Raw genomic sequence first — 19,631 nt, 5'->3', positions numbered from 1 at the left:
TGTGATGTCATCATTCAAGTTTCTTCGTTTTCTTGACGCGAATTATAGGTATTTCGGTGGTCTTAAGTATTAATTACTTTTAATTACACGTTCCTAATCTAATTCGACACAAATCCGACGCTTCTAAATCAATTTTGACGTTTCTTTTAACTATTCAAACGTACGAGCTGTTTTTCCATCCCTGACTATATCGACCTCGCGTGGACGCACACTTTCTGCGCACACCCATGAATCTAGAAAGGCTTTCGCCTTAAAAAGCATCGTTCGCGTGTGTGAAACGCTATCGCGTCATATCATTAAAGGCAGAGTGTAAGCGTTCCCCTAATATTTAGTATACAGTCCTATATAAGCGACCACATTATCTAGCTACCGGTCGTGAACGACCACCTCCCGACATAGAATATTCCCCGCTTTAACAAAGTCATATGAACGTGCATGCGTGGCCTAGAAGTAGCGTGATTGACCATGCAATGCAACCACGGCTTGATCCCTGCTCCATCCCCTTCTCTCCACACAACTGACGAAACAGGCGGTACGGCGTCTGCGTTGCGGTAGCTGCGGCTTGAGCATAAGACTCTTGCGGTTGGGCATTGTGTCCCAGAAGCTAAAGTTAACATTAGCAGCTCGTTTAAGCTTTGCATGCTAATTGACTTTCCCTTCGTGGTTACTCGTGGAAGCTCTCAAAAAATGCAACCACGCACATGGTTTCGCTAGATGCGGAACAAGATCGCTGTCTCTCAGACGCACGTGACTCACGCCGACTACATAAAATTTCCCTAACGCTTTTTTTTTTTTTCATGCTAGTGGTTGAACACACACGTGGCTGAACGACAATGGAGAATGTCTAACTACTGTCCTGTTCTAAACAGTGGAATCCCCCTGACAACCACAAAGTGAAGACATTCTTTGGGGTGATACAGCCCAGCGGGACGCGAACAAAGGTCGCAATATGGTGCTGGTTTCCAAATGAGACTATAAACCCCAGCATGGAGGATAAATTACTGTAGCGCCGTCTATAGGTGCTGCAGCGAAACGACAGCTCTGGACCCGTATTCCGAGTTTGTGTAGTTATTGAAAGTGTCGTCATCTCCCCGATCTCGTGTCATCTGATTGGTGTAAACGCCGGAACATGATGTTGCCACCTTTTCCGGTTCGTTAGTATCAACACCCGGTTCCGGCGTTTCGACCAATCAGATGACTCGAGGTCACGTGAGATAGCGACACTTCCATAACGACGCAAACTCGGAATATGGGCCCTGGACTGCCAAAGAAGGTGACCACGGGTAATGTCGTATTTGAGCTTTTATTTTTCTTTAAAGTTTTCGCTACCGGATGCTCTTAAAATCGTTCGGAGGTAATTCCAGCCTCACTGCAGGACTGTGTTGCCCATCTCGCGATGGCAGGGGAAAGAGGAGCATCCACAAGTGCAGCGGGTGGTGAGAAGAAGGCCACGATACCAATTTCTATGCAAAAATAATACGGCCGTGATTTTCTCGATTTGATATACATACCAACATTATGCCATGTACTAGCAAAACCCTTGCAAAATGTAATACGTTATACCTTTGCGTGGTGTCTGCAAAAATCTGTCGCAGCCTGCACCTCACAAACAGACGAAAAACAGCAAGAGCGAATATACACTGCACATTTGCGCTCATTCCCTGTCGCCGTCTTTATTTCAGCAGGGCAAAAGAAGTAGGTAGCATAAGATTAGCTGAGCTGTAGCAACGAGAAAATGTCTTGTTTTTTAATAACCGTTGACAGCGTGGCGTTCCGATTCTGTCATGATCAGCAATACAACCAGTCTCGAAATTCCACGTCACGGTTGGATGTTGCTTATCATAACAGACTCGGAACGAAACGCCGGCAACTGTAAAAAAAAAAAAAAAAAAAAAAAAAAAAGGACACTTACTTATAGCTCCAAGTTACCTGATGTAGTGCCAATTACTTGTGCTCAGCAAGAAGACCAGACGCATCAGGGGATGAGCGCAAATGCGACGTGTTTACTCGCAGTTGCTATATTTCGTCTGCTTATGAGGTGCAGGCTGTTACAAATTTTTGTAGACATCATGCGAAGGCGTAATATCTTACGTACTGCATGGGTTTTGCTAGTGTACGATATATTTTGGGACATGCATATGAAATTGGAAAAGTCACAGCGGCAGTAGTTTTGCATAAAAAGACACCATGCCCTTACCCGAACCATCCGCTCCACTTCTGAACGTTTTGCATGCCCCTGCCATCGAGAGATGAGCAACACAGTGTTACCGTGAGGCTCAAATGAACTTTAAACGATTTTAGCAGCACCAAGTCGCGAAAACCCCCAAAGAAACGTAAAAGCGCGAGCGTGACGCATATCCGTAGCCACCTCACTTGGCAGTCCAGAGCCGTTATTTCGCTGCGGCGCCGATAGAGGCGCTACAGCGCTCTCAAAATGGCGGCGTTCTATTTACCCTCCCTGCTCTGGTGTATATTCTAACTGCAACTCATAAGTACGCGCCAGCATCTCCCATGCAATAAAGAAAAACAAAGCAAAATAAACAGTAAACCCAACAACGATCGAAGTACACCTACACATCAACAACTGAGAAACCTTATATTTTCTTAATCCCAAATAAAGATGTATAGCGCCCTGATGCTAAAGCTGATAAACCTTTATTGAGAATAATTGGGTGGATGAAGGATTGAGGCAAGTTAGCTAGCCTGCTGCAGGCCGTCTAGACCTTTGGCGACGCCGGCCCCTTCGAAGCCCTTGGATTGAATGTCTAGGTCACCACTGGCCTTTAGCTTATCCCAAGCTAAGTTGTCGCCGTGACTTGGTCGAAGTTGTCTTTCTCGCCACAAAAACGGGAGAAGGGATTGATATCCTTATTTATAAATTTTTATATGTAGCTGTCTCCACATGACTTGCTGGTGCCTGATCAGTATTTTATGGGTTGGTGGCGGTAGTGTTCTTATTGCTTTGTAATATGGTGCGAGTTCGTGGTGGCTCACCACATATATGAGTGGTTCAGCGAACGAGGGAGCTTTGACGCAAATAATGCATAATCAATACTTGTAATCTAAAAGGTAGCACAATAATAACGACCACAGAAGAAAAACACCATAGACACGAAAGCTACTAACAAATGGCTTTATTTCCCACAGCAGTTGGCAATATATAGGGTTACACATCGCATGCGCACACGGCACTTGGACGACGACAGCCTTCTTAACACAAATAGAAATCTCATTTCATATTCGCAATCGCAGAGAAAACAGGTAACAAGATCATCAGCCGGGAAAGAGTGTCAAGAACCACCAGACACCTAAGAAAAACGAAAGGGGCAACGGCCGTAATAGACGGTGCTCATTATACAGATAAGGCGCGCTCAGTGGCTAGGTGCTAAGCAATTAAGGCTATGGGAAACAAAATGATTAAAAATCGGGTGTTTCGTAAATCTCTTTGTCTATTTTTATGCAAACAAGACGTTTAATAAACTAAAAAGTTAAATACATTTACTCTGTATCTACTCAAAATTTTTGCAAAACTCTCAAATTCTTGCTTTTTCAGGATTTCTTCAAAAGAATATTTTGCTGACTTCTGGCACTAATGTGAAAAATCGGAAAAGTACCTTCTAGCTCCTTAGAGTAATAAACTCAAAACACATATTTTATATTAATTTATTAACTTCGATTGTTCACGGTTCATTTATCCAATTTCAAGATTATTTTGGCGCCAGGTGTTATTGCAAGTGCACCGGCGGATAGATAAGTTTTTCATTAAAATGGGGGGGGGGGGGGGGGGGGGGCTATACAGTCGAGCAAGAAAGCCTGAAAATTTTCATAGAATCGCCTGAAATGAGTTGATTCCTAGAAGATGCAGAGGGGAAATAGGTTATCAATGGGATGTAATGATATGCTTCGCATTTTTTATATTTGCCAAATTACTTTAGTTGGGGGAGGATTTTGTCGAAATGAGGTCAGCTGATTATTTACCAGCAAAAAGAAATGCTAGCCAAAACAATTTCCTAACAGAGAAAAATAAAGAAATTAGTCCCTGATGCCGTCTGAACCATTCCATTCAATACCGCGCCGTATATTGTAAATTCCAACAATATGCCTACAATTGGCGGCAACGCAGGCAAAAAACGCCGCTCGTTTTCAGCTTAAAACTGCACGCTGTCAGCGAATATCATAGAGCGCAATACGAGCGTATATATACATCCTAAAATAGCGAACTCAAATCGGTTGGTTGGTTGGTTCATAGGAAGGGAAAAGCGCAGTATCTGTCACACTTGCTCTGTGGATACCTGAACCGCGCCGTAAGGGAAGGGATGAAGGTGGAAGTGAAAGTGGATAGAGAGAAAGGGGGACCGTATTGGAGGGCTACGGAGTAATTTCGACCACCTGGGGATCTTTAACGTGCGCTGACATCGCACAGCACACGGACGCCACTTCGGTTCGCGAACTCAAATCGGTGTGTTCACTAATTTCTTAGAGCGCTACGCAAGCTTTTAGGCTTAATGTGGCTGCCTGTATCAGTGTGATGGTCGGGTTTATTTTTACAGCAGTATGTGTTTCTTTTCCTGAAGCATCGGAAACTATGTTTTTTTATTACTTCCTTTTTCAAAATACTGAATTCAATATTACTCAGGTTTGTTGCATGCAAAATATTTATTTATTATGCTTTGAATTACTTTTATTTGAAAACTTACATGACTGCTCACTTGTATATCACAAAAGAATGCGCTGAAGAATATGAGAAAAACTCAAATTGCTGTGCATATTATTTCCTACTTTAGGGCGGGGCTATAGATAGATTTTAAACTTTGGAGGGAGCTTTTAAATTCAGCCGCACTGTGCCTTGGCAAAGACACTCACTAATTCTCAGGCCCCCTAATCTGAGGATAACTCGATTGAACGGAGTTAGACGGGCATTAGCTGTCTTACACGGATTTGGCGTTGTTTGGCCTCTGGTTTGGGATTCTATTGGTCGACACCATTTCAACGATATATGACTTGAAGTTGCAGCGCACAGTTCAATTTTAATCACAATTACTAATCATCAGAAGTTAGGACCTTAGTGTAGTGCAGTGACATTACCGCAACTGTACTCGATATAAACTACGCAGCGATGTATGACTTGAAAGTATCGAATAAATTTCAATTTTGGTCAAAAATAACCAGTCAGCAGTAATTAATTATGACGTGCAGTTAGTCCAGTGTAATTATATTCGACATAAGGTCTCGAAGGATATACGACTTGAATCTTTAGCATAATTGTAAATTGTAAATTCTATTCACAAATAACTAATTAGCAATAATTAATTAGTACTTTGAGATAAGCTATCTAACGACATATGACTCGATGATGTCACGTGAAGTCCAGGGCTGAATGGCAAAAGGTGTAAATTAATTAACTATGCTTAATTAATGCATACAATTAATTCAGTGCTATTAAACTCGACGTAAGCTGCGCAACCATATAACACTTGCGTTGCAACGGCTTGACTATAAAGCTTGATATTGAGGTTGAGCTGCGATTTTTGGACTGATAAACGCCCCAGTACTCTGATATCGTCAAGGTATTAAAAAAAAATCAAATGGTTCAAATCGATTCGGAGACGTCCGGTATGCTCGCCTGATAGTCCACAGTATTGAATCAGAACTTTAAAATCTTTAAACTTCTGAAACACGCTCGAGATGCCGGCGAACAATGCTTCCAAAGCGCTTGGCAAGGCGCTTCTTGCCCCCCTCGTATGGCCGCCGCAGGCTTCACCCGAGCCCATTGGCCCCTATAGACCTATAGACGACTTCCACTCCAGCAGCTTCTTTATAACCTCCTTGTGTGCAACCCTATATATTGTCAACTGCTGTGGTAAATAAGCCAGTTGTTAATAGCTTTCGTGTTTATGGTGTTTTTCTTCTGTGGTCGTCCTTATTGCGCTACCTTTCTGTACTAAGTATGTGGCACCAACAAACCCAGCAACAAGTTTTATTGTTCAGTGTGTCTATGGCAAAGTAAAATAAACAACTTCGCTTTTTTAGGCACAAAGGCACCCAAAGAGTATTCGGTAGGCTCTGAAGTTTATATTTTGCTGGCTTTCAAGGACATCAAGCTACTGCTGTCACTAAACGGCTGTAGAAAATCACTGCCCTGTATGTGCATGCAACCATACATTTTACCGCCTACGTCTTCTGTTATGAAGAAGCAACCTGATCAATTTTCTACGTTCACGAATTTTGCATATCAAGGACCATGAATGCAAAACCTAAATTTAAGAACCAGACCATGCAGGACACACATTTCAAACGCAACACAGCCACATGACACATGGATGATATAGAATTAGGCACGCTCTGCAGCAGTTCGTACATCAAAAGCGCGCGTATAGTCTCAAAGCTATGAAACTAAATACGAGATGGATGACAAAGAGTCGAGGCAGGTAGAAGAGTTTCGTGGAGTCTGTATAAGGGCTGACGTTCTAATTCATATGTTAATAACGAAGAGCGCTTTTGTTATTGGCACTTTCTCAGATATGCCTGCCGCAAGAGACGTGGAAAACTCGAAAAGGAGAGAGTAAAGACAAGCACACGCAGTGTAGATTATAGACCAATCTGACGAGTGCTCAACATTGGCGTTACTCGGAGGTACTTTGAATAAATGCGGGCAAATATGCTTGTTTCAATTATTGCAGCGACAAAATTCGTTCACATGGTTTTCGCACAGGTGAGAGAAAATGTACTCAGGGATTTCGCCCAACGCAGCACACAGAAATAATAGAGAGATTTAGCTTACCGTGATCCGCGATCCTACACCGTGACCCGCTACCGTGCATGGGAGGGTGCACAAGCTTATTAGTCCCGACGCGGCAGGTCTATGTGCCGACATCCAGTATGTGGCGCCATCTATCGGCATCAAGGAATCTGGGCATGCGCAGTGGAACGCGCGGTGGCGGATCACGGTAGCGGATCACGGTAGCGGATCGCGGATCGCGGTAAGCTAAAACTCTCTAAATCTAGCACCGCGCACGGGTCATAACGGCTGACGCGCTGTTGCACTTCATCGCACATTTCAATATCCCAGGGTGGTTTCGAAGATTCAAGCGCTGCACACAACGCAGGCTAAAAGGAACGTACAGTCTCGGCCAAAAGTCCTGAAGCCAAAGGATTTCCGTCGCAGCCGCAAAATGGAGCCGTGACGGTCTTTAAGATGTTGGGAAATGGTTTGTTGTCGCAGCAAGAAACTATCTCACAGCATTTCACAATCCTTTAGTCTTTATCGGGGATATGACGGCCTCATGCTGTAACTGAGACGAAAATCATTAGGCTTTAGGACTTTTGACCAAGGCTGTACCTCACACAATTTACATCTCATCAATTTGTGGACGCACCTGATTTCGAATATTACGTATAGTGTAGTTGCTACGCGATTCGCGCCTCTCTTCACTGCCATACATACTTGCCGGGAAAATGACGTTATTTTGTTCCTCGCCGGGGAGGCGGATAATGCACTGCATACTCGCACGCAGCCCAACACTGCCTCTTCCGAGTGAATTAGACCTATAAAGCCTGATCGTTCCGTTGCTTACTCGCTTGCTGTGAGGATATGCTCACCGAAATATCCTAGCATGATATTCCAAAAGGCCCGCCTTGGTGGCACAGTGGTTAAGATGCCCGATGACTATCCGGAGTACCCGGGTTCGAACCAGACCGCCGGCGGCTGCGTTTTCGTGGAGGCGAAGCGGAGAGGCGTCCGTGTGCTGTGCGATGTCAGTGCACGTTAAAGATCCTCAGGTGGTCGAAATTACTCCGTAGTCCGCCACCATGGCACCCCTTTCTTTGTTTCCGCTTTCACTCCCATCCTCCTCCCTTCCCTTACGACGCGGATAAGGTGTCCATAGAAAAGGCGTGACAGATACTGCGGCTTTCATTTTCTGTGAACAAATTATTATTATTATTATTATTATTATTATTATTATTATTATTATTATTATTATTATTATTATTATTATTATTATTATTATTATTATTATTATTATTATTCCGGAAGATGCATGTTAACAAGCACAGTTTCAACGCACAAAGCTTTCCGGTGTAAAAAGCCCTGGATGAGAGTCTACGAAGGAGAACTATACAGTCCACAACAGAGAGACTGGGAAGCTAGGTCACTAGGGCATGACTCCGTTTCTGAGATGTCACTCAGTTTTCCCGACCACTCTCGTTTTGTCACTGGAGTACAGACTTGACCTTCTTTTTTAGGTGGCAATGACCTGACTCGACATCAAAGAGTCCTGGAAGCCCTGGAAAGAAGAAGGCCGATTACCACCTCAAACTAGCGATCCGAGTTAGCAGCTCTTAGTGATACAATGTGGTCCCGTTACGTCACGGAACTCATCGAAGAGTCAGTGCGCGACCCTGTCTCCCGCCAGAGTCAAGCAAGCCCGTGGTTTTTCGCTCACAACGCCGAAAACACCGGATGTTGTGCAGAACGGGATCACATTGATGATATATTCGGTTAACGGCACTCGTGGAGAACTGTTGTAGTGCCTGGCAAACCAACACCGCCACAGTCGCAACATTTCGTAGCATGTGCCAGCGTCTCTAGTTAGCACTAGCTCCACGCACCATTTGTAGGAACGTATGATAGCCTCCGAGACAGATAAAGTCTCGGAGGCTGTGCACAGAAAACTCCGCGAGTGCCGTCAGTCGAAGACACCATAACATTTGTTAGTGAAAGTGTCATGAGTGAGCGTATATATATATATCCTTCGAAAAGTGGCCCCGCCGAGGGGGCCACTTTTCGAAGGAGGCGAAAAGCAAGGCGCCCGTGTACTGTGCGATGTCAGTGCAAGAGAAAGAACCCCCGGTGGTCGAAATTTCCAGAGTCCTCCACTACGGCGTACCTTATGCCTGAGCCGCTTCGGGACGTTAAACTCTATGAACCTCTAAACCAAGCCAAGCCTTACAGTACAATGAAAAACAGAACGTCGAAAAAAAAAAAAAAAGCGGAGGGTACCAAACACGCACAAGTAAGGTTCCAGATAAAACCAAAATGTTATCAGGTAAAATAAGGGAAAGTCGATGACAGTAAAAAATATTCACCCCTGAAAAGCCGGGTACTGAAAAGGCGAAAGCTTCTTGACGTTACTGTTAGTTTGGTTGGAGCAGTTTGGGGAATTTCTTTTTTATTTATTTTTTTCGTACTTCGCAAATGGGGACTTTTTCTCCGGGGATGTTTTTGCCGCAACCTTATCAAGGATTGCTGGCACCAAGATTAACGGACACGTGGAAAATGTAGACGTACGGGAGTGAGGCCGCCGTTTTCGCCGAATGTTAACTCTGCACTCTGCATCTTCCTGCCTGTGTGCGCTTTCAGTGGCGATCTTAGCGTGCGCATGTGTCATACCTCATCGCTCTCGCCATTGTAACATCTACGTCTACAGCCGGACAACGGCCTCTCGCACTGATTTCCCTATTCAATCAGAATCGTTCTTGTTTGCCATCTGCCGCTCCGCGTCTAGCTCTGCTATTCGAGTTAGAATGCCACTTAGAATCCTGCTATTCCGTCACTGCCTGCGTAACTTTTTTATTTACACATAGCATTGACCGTGTGACTGTTACAGTGGTGGGCGTGTAACTCGAAAATAGTAGATCTTCATTCGCAAAATTATACAGAGAGAGCTAGTTTCACAATAAACGTCAGTGCTACATATCATGCAACGTTATCCTCAACAACACTGTAACTGGTATTGAATTTATCACTTTCATCGTAACTGCAGGTAAATCACACAAACAGCAACACAAACAAAAAAAAAGAGTACATTTCCGGGGTGCACTTTGAAGGACATGCGATCACCTGCATTTACATTTTACATTTTACATTACATTTTCAGTGTGAAGTAGAAATTATTTTTTTCAAATGTTGTTAAAGTAGCTATATTTATTTTGCTAAATGTCGGCCTTATTTCATGCTGATAGATCGTGATTCGTGACAGGAACGGAGAAGTCGGGCCAAAAATCAGATCGTCCAGTTGCAGCCCTACCCAGCGCGTTTGGGTGAGGTGCTACAAATCGAGGACCGCTTCAAGTCCTCGCCGGGGTAGGAACTGTGACACTGCATTCGGCTTGACCGGGCCGCTTGATGGCACTGTGGCGGGCGCCGAGACACCACAATAAGTAACGCTTCGGCCTGGGCTGCTAACTCTTCCCCTCGGAACGTATAACCCTCTCTTGGCACGTGCCGTGGGGAGTGCGAGCGAATTGTTTCAGCTGCGCAGGCGCTGCTGGTTGCATGCTGGACTACTTCCCCGTTATTCGTCATCTTCTCGCTCTCCTTTTGTTTTTTGTTTCACTTTAATAACGCGTACAGGTCGTGGGCACTTTGCGAGAGGATCCACATGAGAGCGCTCTAGCATGGAAAAAAAGAATTCGTGCTGCCATCTGGTGTAATGCGGCTGTACACGCGAATACGAACGAGGTCCTTCCTACACGCGAGCGGTGGCGCTCGCTTGACCCTTCCGTGCTTTCCGCTGCGGACGCACTATGGAATGCTTTACTTGTGTGAAGGACCTTCTACGGGGTATGCCCTGAATGCTTAAAGCTGGCACGCTCGGAGGGGGCCTCTAGTGGTTTGAAAACAAGTACATACATACATACATACATACATACATACATACATACATACATACATACATACATACATACATACATACATACATACATACATACATACATACATACATACATACATACATACATACATACATACATACATACATACATACGTATGCACAGTCTTTGTCAAAAGTATACGGCCCAAGGATTTTGTTCGAAGCCCAGTAACGAGGCTCGTAAAGCACCTCTAATGCTCGAAATATCCTAGATGACAAATCTCACTCTTATTCTCCACTCCATTTTCTACAATGTACTACCAGACACACTGGGCAGCAACCATTATATTATCCAAACTAAGCTTCAATATGACGCCAAACAGTTCACATCCAAGACCCAGCATCTCACTAATTGGAAAGAATTTCGTGAGCAATTAGAGGTAGCCACTCTCGAGGACAGCGATTTCCCACTGGACGACTGGGTTGATAAGCTCCAGTCTGCCACCACCAAGCAACAGACAGCCATAGACATGCACCGTCTCATTCACACTGCAGCACAACAAGGCACGAACATCCTTCTATACCTCGCACAGCAATACATTTCGCCCCCTTCCCATTTTCCTCCAAGCCCCCATCCCCCCCCCCCCCCCCCCACCTAACCCAAGGCTGAATGACGACATAACCACCGCGGAGGTACGAGCTATCCTCGCCCACATCACTGGTAGCACCGCACCCGGGCCTGACCAAATAACATATACAAACTCCTTCGAAACCTCGATGATACATCTCTCTCTCAACTCACAGCTTACTACAACCGACACTAGATGGAGGACACTTTACCAGCCTCTTGGAAACATGCTGCAATCGACTTCATTCCTAAGCCCGGAAAACCCCTTTCCTAGATAACCTACGCCCCATTTCTCTCACAAGTTGTCTTGGCAAACTCTATATACACGTAATCCAGACGGCTTCAACCTGAAATCGAATCTACCGCCTTTTTTGCTCACACTTAATTCGGTTTCCGCCCACATCTCTGCACCCAATACATTCGACTACACCTGAAAGAGACTGTCCTAAACAATAGCCTCCATAAGCATGCCACATGGGCCATATTTGCACTTGATATACAAAAGACATTTGACAATGTCAGCCATGACCACATTCTGTCTACCCTTGCCACAACTAACTGCGGACTACGCATCTGGCGCTACGTTGAGGCATTCCTAACCAAACGCCCGGCCCATATCACACTCGGCTCCTACACCTCCTATCACATCATCCATTTACCCAACCGAGGCACACCGCAGGGTTCAGTCCTCTCACCCATCCTCTTTAACATCGCCCTAACTCCATTGGCCCGGATACTCGAAACTATACCTGACCTTCAGCACGGAATGTACGCACACGACATCCCACTATGGACTACTAAGGTTGCCCTGGCCAAGTTGAACATACTTTGCAACTCGCTACGGATGTCATCCACATATATACACAGGCTGTAGGTCTTGCGTGTACACCGCAGAAATCTGAGCTCCTAGTCATCAAGCCTTCCCCATGTGCCCCAACCATCACCGTACTCCTTGACAACGCTCCGATTCCCAAAGTACCACAGCTCCGACTCCTGGGTTTCCACATTCAAGAGGACACTAGAGCCACCCACACCATACACCTCCTGCAGCGCCAAATCAACCAGATCCCACATCTCATTCGTCGCATTTCAAGCCGCAATCGTGGCCTCAAGGAAAAGGACACTTTGAAACTCGTAGACGCCCTCATCGTTAGTCGACTAGCCTACCACCTCCCCTAACACCACATCACCAAAACCCAACTCAATAATCTTAACGTCCTACACCGCTCAGCCGTTAAAGCTGCCCTTCATTTACCTCCATTTACCTCGTCATACAAGTACGATTCGGCTTCTTCAATTAGGCATACATAAAAATGTCGAGGAGATCATAGAGGCGCCCCTCTCCAGCCAACAACGTCAACTCCGCACAACACCTACAGGCACTCATTTCCTGCGCTCAATGGGCTACAATACCCCTGATCCCTCACATCACGCTCATATAGCCATCCCCCCGCATCTGCGGAGCCTCCTCGAGCTCAAACCCTTCCCTCGAAATATGGATCCCGAACACTACAAAAGCCGTCGCGCAGCCCGTACCTCAATTTTTGCAAGCAGTATTCTGCACGCCAGAGCATCATCTACACGGACGCTTCACGTAATCCGGACAATCCTCACATCTGCACTGCCGTGTTCACGGACATTCGCCGCTCAACGTTCAATGCCGCCTCCATCCAATGCACTATCATCACCGAGGCCGAATGCCTGGCCATTACACTCGCTATTTCACACATCAGTCAGTTGCAGACTCAGCACACCACGATATACACAGACTCCCAAACAGCATACAGATATCACCTGCGAGGAAACCTCCCACACTCATCTGCTAGAATATTATATAATCTACCTATTCCTCCCGATCCCATCCCCATCACATGGGTACCAGGGCACGAGGACATCCTCGGAAATGAGCGCGCTCATGCGCTCGGCCGAGAACTGAGCTTCTGGGCGCCGGTGGATGGCCTCCCCAAACCTTCATTATACACCCCCATCGAGCCTCCTGACTACACTACAATTGTTCACTACTGTCTTCGTTGCCGTGTCACGTACCCGCCCCCACACGCTCTCTCACATCGACAGCACGTACTGGCGACAACTCCAGACACATTCGTTCCCATCTCCTCAATTTGCCCACATCTTTCACCCCACGGACTTCCCACCATACTGCACCACATGCACCGCCACCCATCCGCGTTCTTCCCTGTCAAAACCCCCACCCCCTCCTCCTGGGAGGCTGCCCTTCTAGCCACGCAACCCGCAGATCAGGTACAGCTGGTCGAGCGGGCTAAGCTAGAAGGAACAGCCAGAGGGCTCCAGGACTCTTCCTGGGAGTGTTTACATTATTTTATATACGTTTTTTCCTCCTCCTCCTCTAAATCCGTAAATATTTGCTCTGCGACCAAGAAAGTTTCACTGTGTTGTTATGTGACCATATTGATTAAAATAGCACCCGGTAAAAGCCTAGGATCAAAATAAAGAAACCACCACCGACAGAGATAGAGAAGAAAAGGCCACCATGTGACAAGAAGAATGAATTTTTTTTTTTCGTCGGATTCTAGCAGACCCTACACCGAATTCAGGTGGTCTGTCTCAGATCCCTTTCAAATACCAATGGGAGGGGGGGGGGGGGTGGGGGGAGGGGCTACTGACTTTAAGCACTGATCACATCCGGCCGCTCCCACTGTTGGGCGGCCAGCTGCTGCTAGTGCGGCATCACGGCGCCCGTATCTCGCTGCCCTTCCTAACACACTTGCGGCGCTGTTTCCCAGACCTACGATGCACGGACCTAGGCTTATCCTTATTTATAAAGATTTATGAATGAATGAATGAATGAATGAATGAATGAATGAATGAATGAATTTAGACCCCTTTTTCTCTAGATTGGATTAAAAATTATCTTAGTAATTGCACACAATTTGTTGTAATTAACTACGAGAAATCCGCTTTAACTACTGTTTCATCAGATGTACCCCAAGGAAGTGTCCTAGCTCCAGTATTATTCTTAATTTTTATAAATGACTTACCAGTTTACGCTTCACATAATATTAAACTTTTTGCTGATGATTGCGTTCTTTATCAGGAAATTAACTCCATGGATGATCATCTAACTTTAAACAACGCCATAACAGCAGTATATCAGTGGTGCCAGGACTGGCATATGAATATCAATTTAAAAAAAGTCTGTTCTTTTATCTATAACAAGAAAAAAGCATTCATCGGCATTTCAGTACACCCTTAACAACATTCCCCTTGAATCTGTTCATGAGCATAAATATCTTGGTTTGACACTAACTTCTGACTTCCGGTGGAACTCTCACGTTAACAACATCACGTCAACCGCCCTAAAACAGCCATTCTTTATTAACAGGAGTCTTAAACTAGCACCACCTGAAACAAAGTTACTTGCATATAAAACACTTGTCAGACCGGTACTAGAGTACGCTAATACTGTTTGGTTCCCGTTTACTAAACAGCTCATTAAAAAACTGGAGGCAGTACAAAGAAAGGCACTAAGATTTATATACAATAAACACTCCATTACAGACTCACCAACAGAATTACTCAAACGTGCAGAACTGCTAACCTTAGAAAACAGAGCCTATCTTGCAAGGCTTAAAATCATATACCATATAATACACAGTCATCTAAAACTGCCTATTACAAAGTACATGCCGACGTTCTCGAACAGATTAACCCGTTATAACCTTACGCATACATTAGGCGAATTCTCATTTCATACTGATATTTTCAAATACTCATTTTTTCCAAGGGAAACACGAGAATGGAACAATCTACACAAGCGCATTACTAACACCACGTCCTTAGCTGAGTTTTGTTCCCTTGTTGCAGATGAATTATACCCATTGCCGTAGCAATTGCATTCCTTTTTTTTTTTATGCTTCCTTGTTCTCTTGTTATGTTTACTTGCCTGTTTGTGCCTGATTCAAGTTGTGAATTCATTATAGTCGATTTTCTCCTTTTTTAGTATTTTAAACCTTGATTGTGCCTTAACTGTCAATTGCAACTAATACTGATCCCCTCGCTGTATCATCCGTAATCATGTAATTAATATATGTGATATATCCTGTGTTCTTCGATTGTTGTAAGCTGCATGTAACACTCTACACTATGTATTATTGTGCATGTCTTTATGCTTCAGTATAATATGCTCACAGCCCTTCCTGTTACAATCCCTGATGGGATTCACAGTATCAAATAAAAAAAAAATCCTTAAATACTTGCTCTGCGACCAAGAAAATTTCACTGCGTGGTTATGGGACCATATTGATTACAAGAGCACCCAATAAAAATCTAGGGTCAAAATAAAAACCATGACCGAAAGAGATAGAAAAGAAAAGGCCACCATGTGACAAGAAGAATAAAATTTGTTTTCTTCAGATTCCAGCAGACCCTACACCGAATTCAGGTGGTCTCAGATCCCTTTCAAATACCAGTGGGAGGGGGTGGGGGGGGGTGGGGGGGGGGGCATACCCCGCGAGATGCCACTGACTTTAAGCCCTGGACACACCCGGCCGCCGCCGGTGTAGCATGTGAGGCTGGGCGCCCAGCGAGGGTGAACGTTGGGAAGCCAGCTGCTGCTACTGCGGCATCATGGCGCCCTTATCTCGCTCCCCTTCTAAACACACTTGCGGCGCTGTTTCCCAGCGGACCTTCGGTGCACGGACCGCAGCCGCGCCTAGGCCAACTCGAGCGGCTGGCTCGGACGGCAGCAAGCGTGATGCCGGACCTGCACCGACTCTCAAACCAGCTGCATAAGATACAAAGCGCAGAAGACGCAAATGCAGTCATTCAGAAGGCGAATGCAATATGAGAAACGAAATATGCAGAGACAAATATGGGCACCACCCTGAAGGAGCGTCACCATCTTCGCCCAAAACATTCATGCAATCGCGTTTCGCCAGCCATCGAAAGCCAACTGAGATGAACTTTCTATTCAGTAGTCACAGAAAATAAACGGAACAAGAACTGATGAAGTCACGCATTTTGAGGCTACCTCTGCTTATTTTTTTTTTTTTTTTTCACTGTCCAGCATTTTTTAGTCTCAGCCGCTCATTCTGGGACGGTGCTCAAGCACCCACATGCTTCGTTTATCCAATATGTTTATGAACGGTGCCATTCATGAGCACTATACATCGTTTCTTTCATCTTGTTCAAACGTCATGAGAAACGTCAGAAGAACGCAGGAGGTATCGTTCTTAATGATAGTAACCAGGCGACGGGATTTGCAAAGGGGACACCTAAGGAAAACGCCTAGAAAGGGGAGGAGATCCACTGTCCTCTCGGTTCTCTTTAACCTCATGCAGGTTTATAGCTTAAAAGAAGTGCAAGATCTCCGTCTATGATGCCTCGTTAATGTTCGCGAAGACTATTGTGCGTTGCTACAAGCAATTATACGGATGCTTGCAGGCCCCTCGATTGTGCATAAACATTACAAATGTTCTATAAATAATTTTAGCTACCAATACGGCCGCCAACAATATGCAATTGTTTTGGCGCTTCTGTAGTGGATTGATCCAGTGCGTCAATGGGCAGGAAAACAATTTGGAAGAGAAAGCTTCATTACGCCATATATCAGAACTTGGCAGGCCGCTTGACCTTCAACAACCCAGAGGTCATAGCATGGCTGTATTGGCCTCGAGATCGAGCAGAGTCGCCACCTTGCGGCTCAGCGGCGAAACCTACTCAGTTTGGATGCGTTTTCGCGTCGCGTGCCAGCCCGCAGTGATTACGCGCGCGCAAGCGGCGTATACAGGAGTGCTTTTTGTTTGTTTCGGGGTTCCTGTGAGCTTTTGCTTACCTATATGCCTCTTGCAAAATAAATATGAACAGTCTATAACCCCACGCTTCATTAAAAAAATATATATACTTGTCTGTATCGATCATGTCATGCTTGGATAAGGACATCATCCTTCGCGGTCTTCGGCGCTTGAGATCCTTTGACATGCAATGTCTCAAACGAAGTGGTACGGTCGTTACCGCCGTGTCAAAACAAAACAGGTCACCGCCGTCAATAAAAGTTAATGCAAACGCTCAGAAATCGCATATTCCCGTTTCTGTTTGGAATACCGCAGCTACTAAAACATATGCCACCGCAGACTGCTTCATATAGCAGAATGCAGTTTGAACAGACCACTCTATGCCTACTATGCCTTCTGTATTCACGATAGAATTGTGTGAGTACTTTTTTTTTTTTTTTTTTTTTTAATCCTCTGTCTCAATGGTAAGGGCGCTCAACTGCTGATTTCGAGAACGGGGGATTCAATCACAATCGTTTCGAAAGGCGCTCCTCTGTTTCGGGATTAAACTGCACAATAAACAATCCCACGTGGTAAATGTGGTGTTAATATTGAAAAAAAAAAAATAGAAACGACACCGAAACCAGCCTCTGCAATTATCCGTCATAGCCGATGCCGCTTTCATGCGTTAAACCCGGTCCAATATGCATTTCTTTTCTTTTTTTTTTTTTTTTTTGTTGAAGGCTTCTGTGCATCTGTAAAAGTTTTAGTGAGCACATTTTGCTTCAGAGAAATGCTCGAATGTTTGTAAAACATATTCCCTGCACCTAATTGTTACCCTAAATATTACATAATACACCTAGATTAATGTTCTTTACTGGTAGCCTATTATAATCATTATAATCCCTTTTCGTCCAAGTGCTGTCTTCCGAGCAAACTCGTCGTTTCTGACAAGGGGAGTAAAACAGCTTCATGCGGGCTTAAATATCGGTGTTTAATTCGGGAATAAATACATTTTTATAGTCGCATGATAAGATGACCTCCATTTCTTTCGGAATAGTTTTATATCCGGCATCTGTTTCGGAAGCAACCCTAATATTTTACTTCACATAAGATTTAGTCACTGCTAAATAATTAGTGATAAAGAAATTTTCAGCCTGTAAAATTGCTTCCCAGAACATGACAGTGCCCATGCGCAGTTTATAACGATGTCTTCGCAGCGAGTAATTCGTAACTTGCACTTTAACGTTACTGAAAATTAATCGCTGATTATTGTAAATTCTGTCAAGTGTGTAAAAGTTCTCTCACACGGTGAAATTTATTGGCGTTGCAAACCAAAATAATTACACTACTAATTTACCGTTATATATATTAACACCACACATCAGAAATCCCTTATACTTTCCTGGGTTTCATGAAATCATTTACAGTTAGTGGCGCATGCAGTAATACACTATCACATTCTATGACAGTGGCCGCAAAAAGCATATCGGCAAATTCAATCCACTTCGCTCTACACGTGAGTAGTCAGCTTTCCTGTGCGGCGAGGTTTCTTGTATAGTGTCGGCGTGATCTCATTTTTGGGGAATACTTGTGCGTGGTTGTCTGGGCCAGAATTGATGTGCATTCAGTCTAAAGCAACTCGCCATGCAGTGCGCTGCCAGTGCTACATTTAACCCGCTTAACCCTCGAGTCAAGTACGATATAATGAACCAGGCTTTCTCGATTCAGTCTAAAGTACTGCAGGTCTCAGAGCACGAACCTTGTATCTGCGTGGGCTTGACACTAAATTCGCCGGTCTCACTCGCATCAGACACGCGCAAACTGTTCAAAAGTTGATAAGAAAAACAAAGCTGTCATTAGGCAGGCCCAAACATTAGGCGCGTGAGCGCGGTACAGCGCAAGAAACGTGCAAAGTAAATCTAGAAGACTGGTGGTTGCGTGCTTTGTTTTCCTAAAATCCGCTCTTCTTCTGCTGCATTGGCGAAATCCTTGGATCGTTTTCTGCAATATTGCAGAAATACTGCAGAAGACACGTTTTCATCGCCAACAAACCCGCCGTAAACTCGGAAGCAGACCTACGCAGCGTGCGTTTCTGCGAGCGCCGCCGGCTGCCGATCCACACTACCGGAGTGACGGTGGCGCCACCTCTAGGTCGATCTCGCGGCGAATAGCTTACATATACCACCTCTTGACCTTTAACCCTTGACGGCAGGTACAGCATCACGTGTTCCCCCTTGTAGTTGACGAAGTCCTCAACTCCAGAGTATCGGCAATTTAATCGCTGAAAAACCATGTCTAAACCTAAGCCTAACCAAAGCAAAGCCAAGCAAAACCACGATTTCGCTTCGAAAAACTACATTTAGCAGGGTTAAACATCTGCCATTTTTTAAGGCTGTCCTTCACTCGCTTCAAATACTGGAGACTCCCAAAGAAAACCAGGGCAATGCTGTTGAGGACAGAGCTACGAGCCTTCTGGTGAGGAATATGCTGATTTATTAATTGTTAAAGTGAAATTTTGCTTTGTACGAAAACGTTCTAACGATGATTACGATACTTCCTAACGCGATACTTGAGAGCTGCTATTTAAGCGTTTCTGCGATACATTGAGGCAAAGAATTTCGGAGGTGCTTGCGTGCATGGCGGCAGATATTT

The sequence above is a fragment of the Amblyomma maculatum genome, chromosome 1 (assembly GCF_055883805.1).
Source record: "Amblyomma maculatum isolate TAMU_Amacu chromosome 1, ASM5588380v1, whole genome shotgun sequence".
In the NCBI taxonomy this organism is placed as follows: Eukaryota; Metazoa; Arthropoda; class Arachnida; order Ixodida; family Ixodidae; genus Amblyomma; species Amblyomma maculatum.
The sequence above is the reverse complement of the archived record's forward strand: the minus strand, read 5'-3'. Positions refer to the sequence as shown.